We start from the raw sequence: 12,677 nt of genomic DNA, 5'->3' as shown, positions 1-12,677 counted from the left end.
ACTCACTCTTGCATGCTAGCAATATTGAATATGAACCTATGTTATGGAAACCTCTGTGTCCTATCAGAGTCCATTTAAAAGAAGATTAGGTTTAAGAGAAGCAGATATCATGTTCCATTTCAGTCATGGTGAACCACTGAATTCCACTGGCTACCACTCTGGTTATATTCTATGCTGGTTATATTCTATTCTGTAACAATGTGGGAAGCTAAATTGCATATTTTTATGTGAAGAGAAGCTCTTATTCAGAACGCAACCAGGAACAAAAATCATCATGATTCCATACCTGGAAAGAAAGAGAATGGAAGGCAAGCTGCCTTGAGACCAGGAGATTGCCAGTAGACAGCCATACCGGCTGCAGTGTGATGATAGCCTTACATTTTTATGCATATAGGAAGATATAAGGATACCTATCATACTAGTTATCATACTAGGATTGGGTAAATCCAAGTTCTATCCTGACTCAGCTCTGAAGCTCACTGGATGATTTTGGGCCAGTCATGACCTTTCAGCCTAACTTCCTTACAAGTCTGTTGTGAAGACAAAATCGAGGTGGGTGGAACCGTATATTTCAGCTTCTTGGAGGAAAGATGGAGACATAAATGTAATAAGTTTCATGATGAGAAAGGAACCTTTTTATACAGCCAGACCATAATTTGAACCAGGGCATTCTCTTCTGAGTGCAGTTTGAAGTCTTTTCATCTCCACAATCAGAGGCCAGAATGAACCACTTCCCCTTCCTTTATACCTGATGAATAAATGGTTGGGATTCCAGGTCAAAAATCTTCATGAAGTCCTGGCAGGCTTGAGGCCTGGAGCCTTTCTGTTTAGGCTGAAGGCAATTCACTAGTAATATATGAGGACCCACATTTCCTTGGCTTTGGTGCATGCCTGGGAATGCAAATTTGCTAAAGGAGATTGCTGAGCAGCTGTCAATAGAGGCTCAGCAGGTCATAAATTTTAGAAGGAAGCCTTGACCGCCCACTTACTGTGTGAGAAATTGCCTTATTTCTGTTACTTCTCCCCCTATAGCTAACTGGCAAAAAAGCCCCTACCCATTAGCAATGACCATCGGCTAATGTATCATCTCCTTAGAAGAACTCCAAGCAAATTACTGGCTTTTTCATTCCTAAGGAGACAGGAATGATGTAGTGTTGTTATACGTTATACGTTTTCTGCAAAATGAAATGGAAGACAGATCTTTGCAGTGTAATCTCGCACTGACAATATGGCTTCCTGTTAATAAGCCTATAAATAAAGCTTCTCATCTTCCCACCCCCTCTGCAAATTTTCATACTTGCTTGCATTTCATACTCTTATCAGGACAGATCTAAATTGCTGTTCGCTAATGATGTGCTGTAATTAAATCCAGCTATCCAGAGCTGGTCTGTGTAGATTGCAAACATCCCCCAAACAGTTGAAATTTGGAAAAGCAGCTGCCATGGAGACACAACAAAATCATATCCTGGAGTTTTCTCCCACCTACCCACCCAAAGGTTGTTTAAATTAAACTCCATAACTACTTTCTAGATTACAATTAGCACACAGACTCGCCATACTCTTCCTCGTGGTTACATTCCACTGAGGTCGATTCCTGGCAAAGTTTACAATTTAAATAAGGGCCAGTGTTGTCGTAAGGTAAGGTACCCTAGAACTGGTCTTTATACTGGTTAATTGTTAATAAATTCTCCTCCCAAACCCTCCAAGCATCCCTATTTTCCAGGGACAGTCCTAGATTTACAGAAGTCATCCCGGTTTGATCTCAGAATGTCCAGCTTTTCCTTCGGACTTTTCCTCTGTTTTCATCAGAGAAATGTTGGAGGGTATGACTTCCAAGGGGCGGTAAGAGAGGCAACCACAAATGTATATATTTATTTTTATTCATTTGTTGGTCTTGCATTTATACCTCGCCTTTCTTCTGACATTTGCACAACATGGCTTCCTCTCTCTCCTCTACCCCCCCCCCCCCGTGTGCCCCACACGCCTAAAATTGGTTCAAAGGGGATTGGAATAACCCTCAGAGCAGCCTGTGGGGAGACAGCCCTATTCTATGGGGACAGCCCTATTTAGAGTAATCAGATGGCAACAATATTCCAAAGACCACCTGAGTTCCTGCTTAATATGCATGCTTGCAAATGCCTGTATGCCATGTGGTTATTGGTCCAGAGGGTCTTGCTAAACCTTATTTGCTAACCCTGAGGCTATTTTGCTATAGCAACATCCCGAAATACCTGATTGCCTTTGCTTATATTGATGACTGCCATGATTGATGAAATAAGGCTGTCCCAGTTACGATCGGGCTGTCGTATGTCCCAGCGTATGGCAAGAAGGGCAATTTTTTTAAAAAGTAACTGCAGCTTTTGCAAGCAATGAGGGTTCAGGGCAATCTTATAAATGTTTACTCAAAGAATTATAGAAATGTAGAGTTGGAAGGGGCCCTGAGGATCATCTTGTCCAATCCCCTGCAATGCAGGAATATGCAGTTGCCCCATACGGGGATCAAACCTGCAACCGTGGCATTATCAGCCCCACGCTCTAACCAACTGAGCTATCCAGGCTGTATGTGCCATATGTGACACAACTTTATTTTATGGTGGAATTGCAAGCAACTTGGCAACCCTAGAACCTAGTACCTACTCATACAACAGCACTGTAGCCTAATGAATCGATAGCTTGTACTGGGTTTGCAACACAAACATTTTTAAATAATGGCATTTTTTGAAAATTACTAGATGATGGAGAATGTTTTGTATATATGTTAACACATGCAAACTAACTCCCACCTAGTCTCCTTCACTGCTGCATTGCTGTACCATCTTATTTCACTTTGGGTAATCACCCTCCAGTTAGTTATACACACATATCCCATAATACAAATTAGAATGCACGTGACACCCATATGCACTGAAAATTTGTTGTTGTTTTTCGCAACTATACATTGAAGCAGCAATGGGACATTCTGTTCCCTCTACTGACCTGATTAGCAATATCATAAGGTGATGGTAAACATAATCTGTTTCTTTGTTTGTCTGCAGTCCATCTGACTGGGCTGCCCCAGCCACTCTGGGTGGCTTCCAACAAATGAAAACACAGTAAGACAGTTATGGTGCTGCTCCAGTTCAGACGTCTGATGCCAACCTCCATTAGCAAACATGCCAAGCTGAACAATAATTTTTGTAAACCTGTTTTGGGTGGGGAGCAGGGAGAGACAGGTCTGATTCTGAATCTAGTTTGCTGGCATTTGTAACAGTGCTGTAACACCAGGAGTCCTTTCCATTCCAGACTGCTGTTTAACCCCCTTTTCGCCAAGGACTGTATGAACAGTTATTAGTGTTACAAGAGCTCCACCTGCATTTGGTGACAGGGACAACGAAAAGCTTTATGAAACAGGCGAGGATTTCCGCAGCCAAAATGCATGCATCCGCTCTAGGATTTGTGGCTTGAGATGATAACTAGGAAGATGGGAAGGGTCTCTGTACCAAGTTAGGACATTTTGCTCACCTGGCCTTGTTTTGCATATTTTGATTAGAAATTGCTCTCCTAAGCAGGGAGCTTTCGCAGCACCTACCAAGTACAGATGCCAGAGATGTTTTCATGTTTGCTTTTATTAAAGGTAAAGGACCCCTGACAGTTAAGCCCAGTCACAGAAAACTCTGGCGTTGCAGCGTTCATCTCGCTTTATGGGGCAAGGGAGCCGGCATTTGTCCACAGACAGTTTTTCCAGGCCATGTGGCCAGCATGACTAAGCCGCTTCTGGCGTAACAGAACACCAAAACCAGAGCAGCGCACGGAAACGCCATTTACCTTCCTGCTGGAGCAGTACCTATTTATCTACTTGCACTTTTTTGGCATGCTTTTGAATTGCTAGGTTGACAGGAGCTGGGACCGAGCAACGGGAGCTCACCCCGTCATGGGGATTCGAACTGCCGACCTTCTGATCGGCAAGCCCAAGAGGCTCAGTGGTTTAGACCACAGCGCCACCCGCGTCCTTTGCTTTTATTAGTATTTCTAATTACTATTTAGGTTGTTGTTTGCAAGCCATTTAGAGGTTTGTTTGTTTTTTATTGACTAAGCAGTATATACCTTTTGCCAAACAACAAAAATAAAATAAGTATAAAAGAAGCTATGCCAGAGATCAGTGAAACTTAGTGTGATCAGTGTGAATTGGCTTCTTTTAGATGAGAATAGAGACGCATGAAAGTGCTTAGTTTGCCCAATTTTCCAGACTGACAAAAAGGCAGTGCTATAATTTAAAGGTCTATAAAGCTCAGTAGCTCGCACATTCATTAGAGGAGCTTGTAATTTAAATAGTCAAGTCCTAACTTATTTTCTGGGAACAATACATCAAATTGCTCTCTGCGAGAAAAAGTTGCGAGAGCCTACCATCTTTTGGAAGCAGTTTCATGTCCGTTTACCCGTTGAACTCATGGGGCTTACATCTGAGTAGACATGGATAGGTTTGCCTTGTGTGTGCTTTTAAAATAGATCTAATTTATAATAAAGTTATAAATATCACATTATTCAATTAAAAAATTGAAGATAATAATCTACTGCGGATCTCTAAGAAACGGTAGCCACCTTTGTGTCTTTGCTGTCATATTCTTGTTCAGCACCACATAATCTATAAGAAATGGCTATTTTTATCTCAGAGGCATGACTTTTGTCAAAAAATTGTTGTGCGGAGTTATGACAATAATTCAATTTCTATTTAATTCCCAGAAACTGGTATTTATAAGCAGTGCTTCTTTTCTGGGGGTACACAGGGGTACACATACCCCAAAACATTTTGTGAATCTAAGTTTGGCCTCATTGAGGGGCAGCATTTCAATATGAGTAGGAAAATGAGAGTACAGTGGTACCTCAGGTTAAGTACTTAATTCGTTCCGGAGGTCCGTACTTAACCTGAAACTGTTCTTAACCTGAAGCACCACTTTAGCTAATGGGGCCGCCGTGCTGCCGGAGCACAATTTCTGTTCTCATCCTGAAGCAAAGTTCTTAACCTGAGGCACTATTTCTGCGTTAGCGGAGTCTGTAACCTGAAGCGTATGCAACCTGAAGCATCTGTAACCTGAGGTACCACTGTACGCCTAAATATATGTTTAAGAAAAAAAGCACTGGTTAGAAGAATGCTTGTCACACCACTACTCAGAATCTTCCACCTGAGGCGGCTACCTTACTATACCTAATGATAGGGATTGCCCTCTTCAAAATATCCCCCAAATACGCTATGGGAACAGTGATTTGCCAGGGACAATAGCCAGAAAAAATAAATAGGAATAGCCAAAGTATTTCATGGAACCTCTTCTGTTTACTACAATGTTTGGTTCCTCCATTCTTGACCATGAAGAAGAAAATATCCCCAATCCTTAAAAAAAAGTACTTATTTCCCATCCTTAGAGCACCCAAGGACACCAGAGAGGGTGGAGTAAGACAACTGCTCCCATGTTTTCTCATGACACTTTCCCCCCTGAAGCTTCTGCTATTGGCCATTTTCGGAAATCAGGTTGAGAACTGGAAGGATCCTAGCTCATGCCATGACTCATACTACCCATCCTTGTGTTGAAGTGTGAGGCATACCATGAGATGGCTCTGGGCCCACAAAAGATTTCACCCTGGAGGTGATAGTATGCTCCTTTGATACCAGACACCAAAGGCTGACGTCATGCCATTCCACTGTCCGCCTGAAACTACATTTCTTCATCTGCCCCCAGATTCCTGCTGCCAACTCTAGTTTATTTGGGAGGCCAGGCAGGAAAGATATCAAAAGCTATCCAAACATTCTCTCAGAATGCCAGTCCGGTGTTACTGGCACCAGTCCTCCGAGATCTTCTTCCACCAACAACGTGCTTGTCATTCAAAGTGTTCCCTGCTAATACTTGGGCAATGTCTGCATTGCTGGAGTCCTGCTGGCATGGTATGGGAGGAACGGAGAGTGCACTCTTTAAATTAGGAATGGATTGAAAAGTTTGATCTAAGAAAAACACGTAGACCTATACAGTGGTACCTCAGGTTAAGTACTTAATTTGTTCCAGAGGTCCATTCTTAACCTGAAACTGTTCTTAACCTGAAGCACCACTTTAGCTTTAGAAATCAAGCCGCCAGAGCACGATTTCTGTTCTCATCCTGAAGCAAAGTTCTTAACCCGAGGTAATATTTCTGGGTTAGCGGAGTCTTTAACCTGAGGTGTGTGTAACCCGAGGTACCACTGTATTAGATTAAGGTCTGGTTAAGTACAACAATTTCCCCCTCTCCCTTTTTGTAACGTACAGTGGTACCTTGGGTTACAGATGCTTCAGGTTACAGATGCTTCAGGTTACAGATGCTTCAGGTTGCAGACGCTTCAGGTTACAAACTCCGCTAACCCAGAAATAGTACTTTGGGTTAAGAACTTTGCTTCAGGATGAGAACAGAAATCGTGCTGCGGTGGGAGGGCCCATCAGCTAAAGTGGTACCTCAGGTTAAGAACGGATCTCCAGAACGAATTAAGTTCTTAACCCGAGGTACCACTGTATCTTTGTTGTTTTGTTTTCTACATGGGTACTATTTCTTGTTTCTTCTTATTATTTGTGTCTTCTCTTGCTCTGTGCTCTCTGGGGTTTCAGGTAGGAGTCTTTTGAAGCCCTACCTGGAGATACTGGTGATGGAAGCTGAGAACCTGAACTGCAGTCCCTGAGCCACAGTTCTTCCTATATGCCCTTCCAGCTTAGTCTTTCACCTCAGAGGAAAGTCTCAGGGAGAGCTCTGTAGGCTCCTAACCAGCAGGAAGGCCTAAATTTGGATAAAACCTAGCCAATGAAACAGTGAGTGTGAGATGGCCGAGTCTGAAGGCATCATAACACAAGTCTGCTCGGAACTGTCCGGCAGCATCGGTCTGCCACAACAGCTGCTGGTAGAAAGATCATGTTGCTTCTTCCATGGGGAACAAGCATTTGACATTTGCCCACATGAACTCAGCCGGGGATTGTTTGGCATGAATTAAAAGCAGCAGGTGCCTAGATGAAAGGACTTTTAAAACAGTTACAGCCTTTGCTATCACCAGCAGCCACAAACAATTCTGCTCTAACAAATCATTAAAGGATGTCTAGAATGGGGTGGGGGATCTGTGGTCCTCCAGATGTTGGTGGAGTAGATGTTCTATCATCCTGAACCATGCTGGAGCCCAATAACATCTGGAGCAAGTGCTCTGGCACTGAGCTACAGCCTCAACCAGTTAATGCCACAAATGCTTATGTGGATCCTGAACTCCACAGTCAAGATTCCACACATGGAATATTCCAGCCTTTGACAATCTTCCAAAGGCTGTAGACTCCAACTCCCATCAGTCCCAGCCAACATAACGATGGGAGTTGCAGTCCTAGGTCTTTTGACTCTGTCGGGTTTGTAGTACAGTGGTACCTCGGGTTATATACGCTTCAGGTAACAGACTCCGCTAACCCAGAAATAGTGCTTCAGGTTAAGAACTTTGCTTCAGGATAAAAACAGAAATCGTGCTCCAGCGGCGCGGCGGCAGCAGGAGGCCCCATTAGCTAAAGTGGTGCTTCAGGTTAAGAACAGTTTCAGGTTAAGAACGGACCTACGGAACGAATTAAGTACTTAACCCGAGGTACCACTGTATTGACATTTCAACAATTGTTTTGACAAATCTGTGCTTATTAGAAAAGCCTTTTGCAGTCAAATGCTCTGCCACATTCCATAGGTGGTGGATTGTAAGTATGCAAGGGTATTTTGGGAAATGATATATGATGAGATAAAAAAAAAAGATGTTTAAAATGAGTATACCAAAAAACAAACTAGCAAACCCTGAAGTGTTTTTGTTAAGGATTATAGGGACAGAAATCCCCCTAAATATGTTAGAGTTGTTTATGTTATGCAGCAGCTAGGATTGTATATGAACAGAAATGGAAGGAAGAAGTTCTTACCAAAGATGAATGGATAATGGACTATGCAGAACTGGCAAAATTAGCAGCAAAATTAAGAGGATCTAATGATGAGTGTTTTATGGAAGAAACGATGCCTTTTTCAGACTACTTAAAGAAATATTATAGTATGATGAACTCATGAGCGGGATTTGAGCCATGAGCAACAGAAATAATTAGATTGTAATATTGCGATTATGATTTAATAGATAAAAGATAGCAGAAGGGGAGAAATAACAACTCCATTGAAAATGGGGTGGCAAGGTGACAAAAATAAAAGATGTGATTGTATTTTGATTGTTGAAAATATTGAAACAATGAAATATAATTGGGAGGGGAAAGAAATGCCTTTTGCAAAGGCTCATTTGGAAGAGAACAACTGTATCCTTCTCAATAGACATCCTTCTGACTTTGATTACCAGCTCAAATCTGAGGTTGTCATCTCTGAGCGCATCAACATGGCCCACTAGGCAACACTTCACTGACGATGAGATGCATTATCTTACATCCAGACATTGCAACATAGTAAACAGGGAAATTACATGGTACCCCTAGCTGATAAACAAGCTAAGAAGGCAGGATTTGTATTAGACTACGACTGGAAAGTGTGTTGGAACATGCCAGCAAACATGTTTTCTAAAACATTCCATGGATAACAATTAGATTTGCCACAGTGACCTAGAGCAGTCTACTTCTCATTGTTAGCACGGCTCTGTTTACGGAGAGTCTGGTCACAAATTTTAAATCATGGCTTATGGGTAAGTATTTCATAACACTGAATTATTGTCTGACTACATTCATTATCAGGATTTTACATCTTTACTCAAAACACTCAGTTATCGGGGTTGCTGTCTCCACTATTCTTTCAATCTTTGATATGTAGCTGTAGATTAGTAAAGGTAAAGGGACCCCTGACCATTAGGTCCAGTCGTGACCGACTCTGGGGTTGCGGCGTTCATCTCGCTTTATTGGCCAAGGGAGCCGGCGTACAATTTCCGGGTCATGTGGCTAGCATGACTAAGCCGCTTCTGGTGAACCAAAGCAGCGCACGGAAACGCCTTTTACTTTCCCACCGGAGCGGTACCTATTTATCTACTTGCACTTTGACGTGCTTTCAAACTGCTAGGTTGGCAGGAGCAGGGACCGAACAACAGGAGCTCACCCCATCACAGGGATTCGAACCGCCGACCTTCTGATCAGCAAGTCCTAGGCTCTGTGGTTTAACCCACAGCACCACCCGCGTACCTTGGTTGTAGATTAGGGTTTCCCAAACTTGGGTTTCCAGCAGTTTTTGGACTACAGTTCCCATCATCCCTAGCAAGCAGGACCGGTGGCCAGGGATGATGGGAATTGTAGTCCAAAAAGAACTGGAGACCCAAGTTTGGGAAACCCTGCTGTAGATCAAGGGCCTTCAAGTTTTTAAGATTGAAGACTCACCTTTAATCTGAAACTGCAATGGGGATTTAGTTTAAAATACAACAGCCGTTTCTTCTATAGCAGGGGTAGAGAGCATGGTGACCTCTGGGTCTTTTGGATTACAATTCCTCTAATTCCTGCAAATTGAGCATGCTGCCTGGGGCTGGTGGGAGTTGTATGTCACAGTGTCTTGAGGGCACTGTGTTGGCTGTCCCTGTTCTATGCCAGCCTGCCACTCTGCTTCCCAATCCTATCCCAGTACTGGGAATAATACATATTTGCTCCACTCTTCAGAGAACTCTAACACTGCACATGCCACTTGCTGCTTCTCCTGCTACTTGAGAATGAATTAATGGCCTAATTTGTGCAGTCCTTAATGATGTGTCAGTGTGGTGCTAGCCTGTTGTGCAAAACAAAGAGATCGGTTGGGGGCTTTGTTCCTCTAGATTCTTGCATAGTATGATTCTTGATGGTGAAGAAAGGCTGTTTCCGAATAGTCAATAATGACCCATCATGGCAGTTTGGTCAGAAAAAAAAGCTTGAGGTAAAATTTACTGCCTTTCATAGAATCATAGATTTGGGAGGGACCACAATGGTTATCTATCCCAATGCCAAAATAATTTGCCCAACACAGGGCTCGAATGCATGACTCAGAATTAATTTCGGAGAAACAGAACCTACGCAAGGCACCCAAAGGCGTGGGAGGTGTGGCAAGGAAATGGTCGACGTGAGAGGGAGGGAGGGTGCCTGGCCCGCTGCCACCGCTCTGCTGCTGCGGGAGGATGAGGGTGCTGCTGCAGGAAGGGACAGATCTGGGTAGGGTTAGGCAGGGTGCCCCAGTGGCGTAACGTGGGTTGTCAGCACCCGGGGCAAGGCAAGTAATTTGCGCCCCCTAACCCGGGGCAAGACAAGTAATTTGCGCCCCCCCCCCACTGCACTGTCCCTCCCCCAGATAGTCCCTCGCTCTCTCTCCGCACCGCACCGCACGCCTGGCACCCTCCCCTCCACAGTGGGCGGCGACCCGGCGGCTCGGATCGGATTCGCACAGCCAGCACTGCAGTGAGAGAGAGTGAGTGAGCCAGGTAGGGGCAGAGAGCTGTGAGTGCGAGCGCCCCCCCCCCAGATGTTGCGCCCGGTGCGGCCGGCCCCCCTGCAACCCCCTCGCTACGCCACTGGGGTGACCGACGGCACAGGAGGAGAAGCGCAGAAAGGAAAGGAAACAGGTGGGATGCGAAAAGGAAAAGCTCTGCCTGCAGTGCTGGGTGGAGGCGGACTAGCCACTGTGCTGCACCCACAGCACTGGGTCCTCTGTGCCCTTACCTGGGCTTGCACGCCTTCCCTGCATCCATCCACAGTGAACGGATCTCCCCCCTAAAAGTTCCTAGGGAGGGGGATGTCCAACTACAGCCTCCAGGGCTGTCTTTAGCATTTGGTGCCCCCCAGAATTTGGTGCTGGGGTGCCCCGCACTCCTTGTACCCCCGGGTAAAGACGGCCCTGTTCCTATGTACCCTACCTGTAGATTTACAAAAAACATATACAAGTCTTCAATCATCTAGTCTTCCAAGGAAACAATATTCTCCAAATCTGGCTTGCAATTCCCTACTTCCAAGGAGCAGGAAACACAGTCACGCACAGAGAATATCCTGAACATTCGTTAACTAGGACAACAACAAACTTAATCTAGTTTGATGTCCTGGCTAATAAAAACAAACGTTAGCCAGTTCATTTCTTGCCAGCTTAGTAGGGATGCTGTGTTTTTGACGCACATACTAATAATCCATTGCCAGCTTTCAGTTGATGTGTAACTGTGGATATAAGCCTCGCTGACCACATTGGATGGGATCATTCACCACTTTCTTATTATGATCTCTTCTCAAACTTGGCGTGTCAGAGCACACACGTTTCGCAACACGGCTAATTATTTAGAAATCGGATACACCAGGTAAAAACACTGTGTCAACAAACCCAGCGGTTTCTTATACAGGAGAATCCTGGGTCTCTGAAAAAGTGGGGAGCCTACAGAAAAACAGAAGGAATAGCACAATAGAGTCAGAGAGCAAATGGAACACCTTTAATTCATTTAATTATTTCTCAAAAACCCAGCCAGTACCAGCAGGGTTGATAGATCAAAGTCAATGAATCAATTACGTGATGCTTCTGGAGCAATTTTTCTCTCTCTTTGCATTTTTCACTTAATAAAGAGGGCAGGATATGACCTCTTGGCATTTCTGGGTGGATACATCTGATCCATTCACTTCAAAGATAACAAGTATTGTTCTTCTTATATTCTAAAACATTCTGCATGTGTTTTCCTTTGCTCATGTGCTTGACAGACAAAGATAGAATTCCTGTGCCTTTTAAAGTTAACACTGTCCAACTAACCAGTGGTTAAACCACTGATTTCAGTGGGCTGGATGCAAACCAAGCATGCAGAAGGTACCAGGTTCAACATCTCACGTCTCCATTTATGCTGGGAGGGCCCGTGCCTGTAACATAGCTGTCAACTTACAGATTTGAAAATAAGGAACCAGCAGCCTCGAAAATAAGGGACCAGCAGCCAAAATAAGGGATTTTGCTTAGCTCATACCTCGATCCGCCACTGATGGAGCCATGCTGCTTTGGCTGCGACTGACTGTGTTTTGCAGGGGGTTGGACTAGATGATCCTAAGGGTCTACAACTCCCACCAAAGAAGAGTGGCAGACAAAACTGATGAACAATGTTGAGATGGCAAAGCTTACAGGCAGAATTAGAAACCAGGAAGAGGACCTCTTTAATAAAGAATGGGGAAAGTTTATAATTTATTTGAAAAGCTATTGTAAAGAGTTACATACATTGGTAGGATTGACAGAAAACTTGTAGTAAAAATTTGAACTATGGACGCACAAATGATTTATAAAAACAGAGTTATGAAAGGGATGCAGAGGGGGAAATCACTACATTAAGATGGTGCACTGGTTGGAGGGTATGCTAAGCAGCACGTTTGGGCTGCCGTCGTCCCAGCGCAAGGAGTTCCATCGGCCCTTCCCCGCCCGAGAGAGAGGGAGGGAGGGAGACTCTTGCCCACACCGCCCACGAGCCTGGCTTGAGGTGGTTGCGGCAGCGCCACGGCCGCTGAAGTGCCGCCCTTCTGCGTCCCTCCCCATCCCCTCCTCTTCCTCCTCCCTCAGGCAGCCTCCTCAGCTGCTGCCGCCGCCGCTGCTGCCTTCGGCTTCCCTGGCAGCGCAGCGGAAGGTTTGCAAGAGAGGGGCTGCCCGCCCGCTGCCACCCGTCTCCTCACGGCACGCCCCAGAGGAGGAAAAGGGAAACAGAGACATGGCAGCTCGTGCGCGTGCTCTCTCTCGCT

General features: G+C 44.7%; 1 protein-coding gene across 2 annotated transcripts in view; it reads right to left on the bottom strand.

The window, feature by feature from the left end:
* HS1BP3 (HCLS1 binding protein 3) overlaps positions 1-12,677 on the bottom strand; it is a 132,209-nt gene that overhangs the window by 84,973 nt on the left and 34,559 nt on the right. Inside the window, exon 9 of one of the 2 annotated variants that reach the window (XR_014508966.1) lies at positions 9,110-9,161. The exons of the other annotated variant lie outside the window; for it this stretch is intronic. The gene's annotated coding sequence lies outside the window, so the exon portion shown is untranslated. Of the gene's footprint in view, positions 1-9,109; positions 9,162-12,677 lie in introns of those variants that run through there. 2 annotated transcript variants of the gene reach the window in all.

This window comes from Podarcis tiliguerta, assembly GCF_965153285.1.
Source record: "Podarcis tiliguerta genome assembly, chromosome: 3".
Classification (NCBI taxonomy): domain Eukaryota; kingdom Metazoa; phylum Chordata; class Lepidosauria; order Squamata; family Lacertidae; genus Podarcis; species Podarcis tiliguerta.
This window is presented reverse-complemented; position numbering and strand designations above follow the sequence as displayed.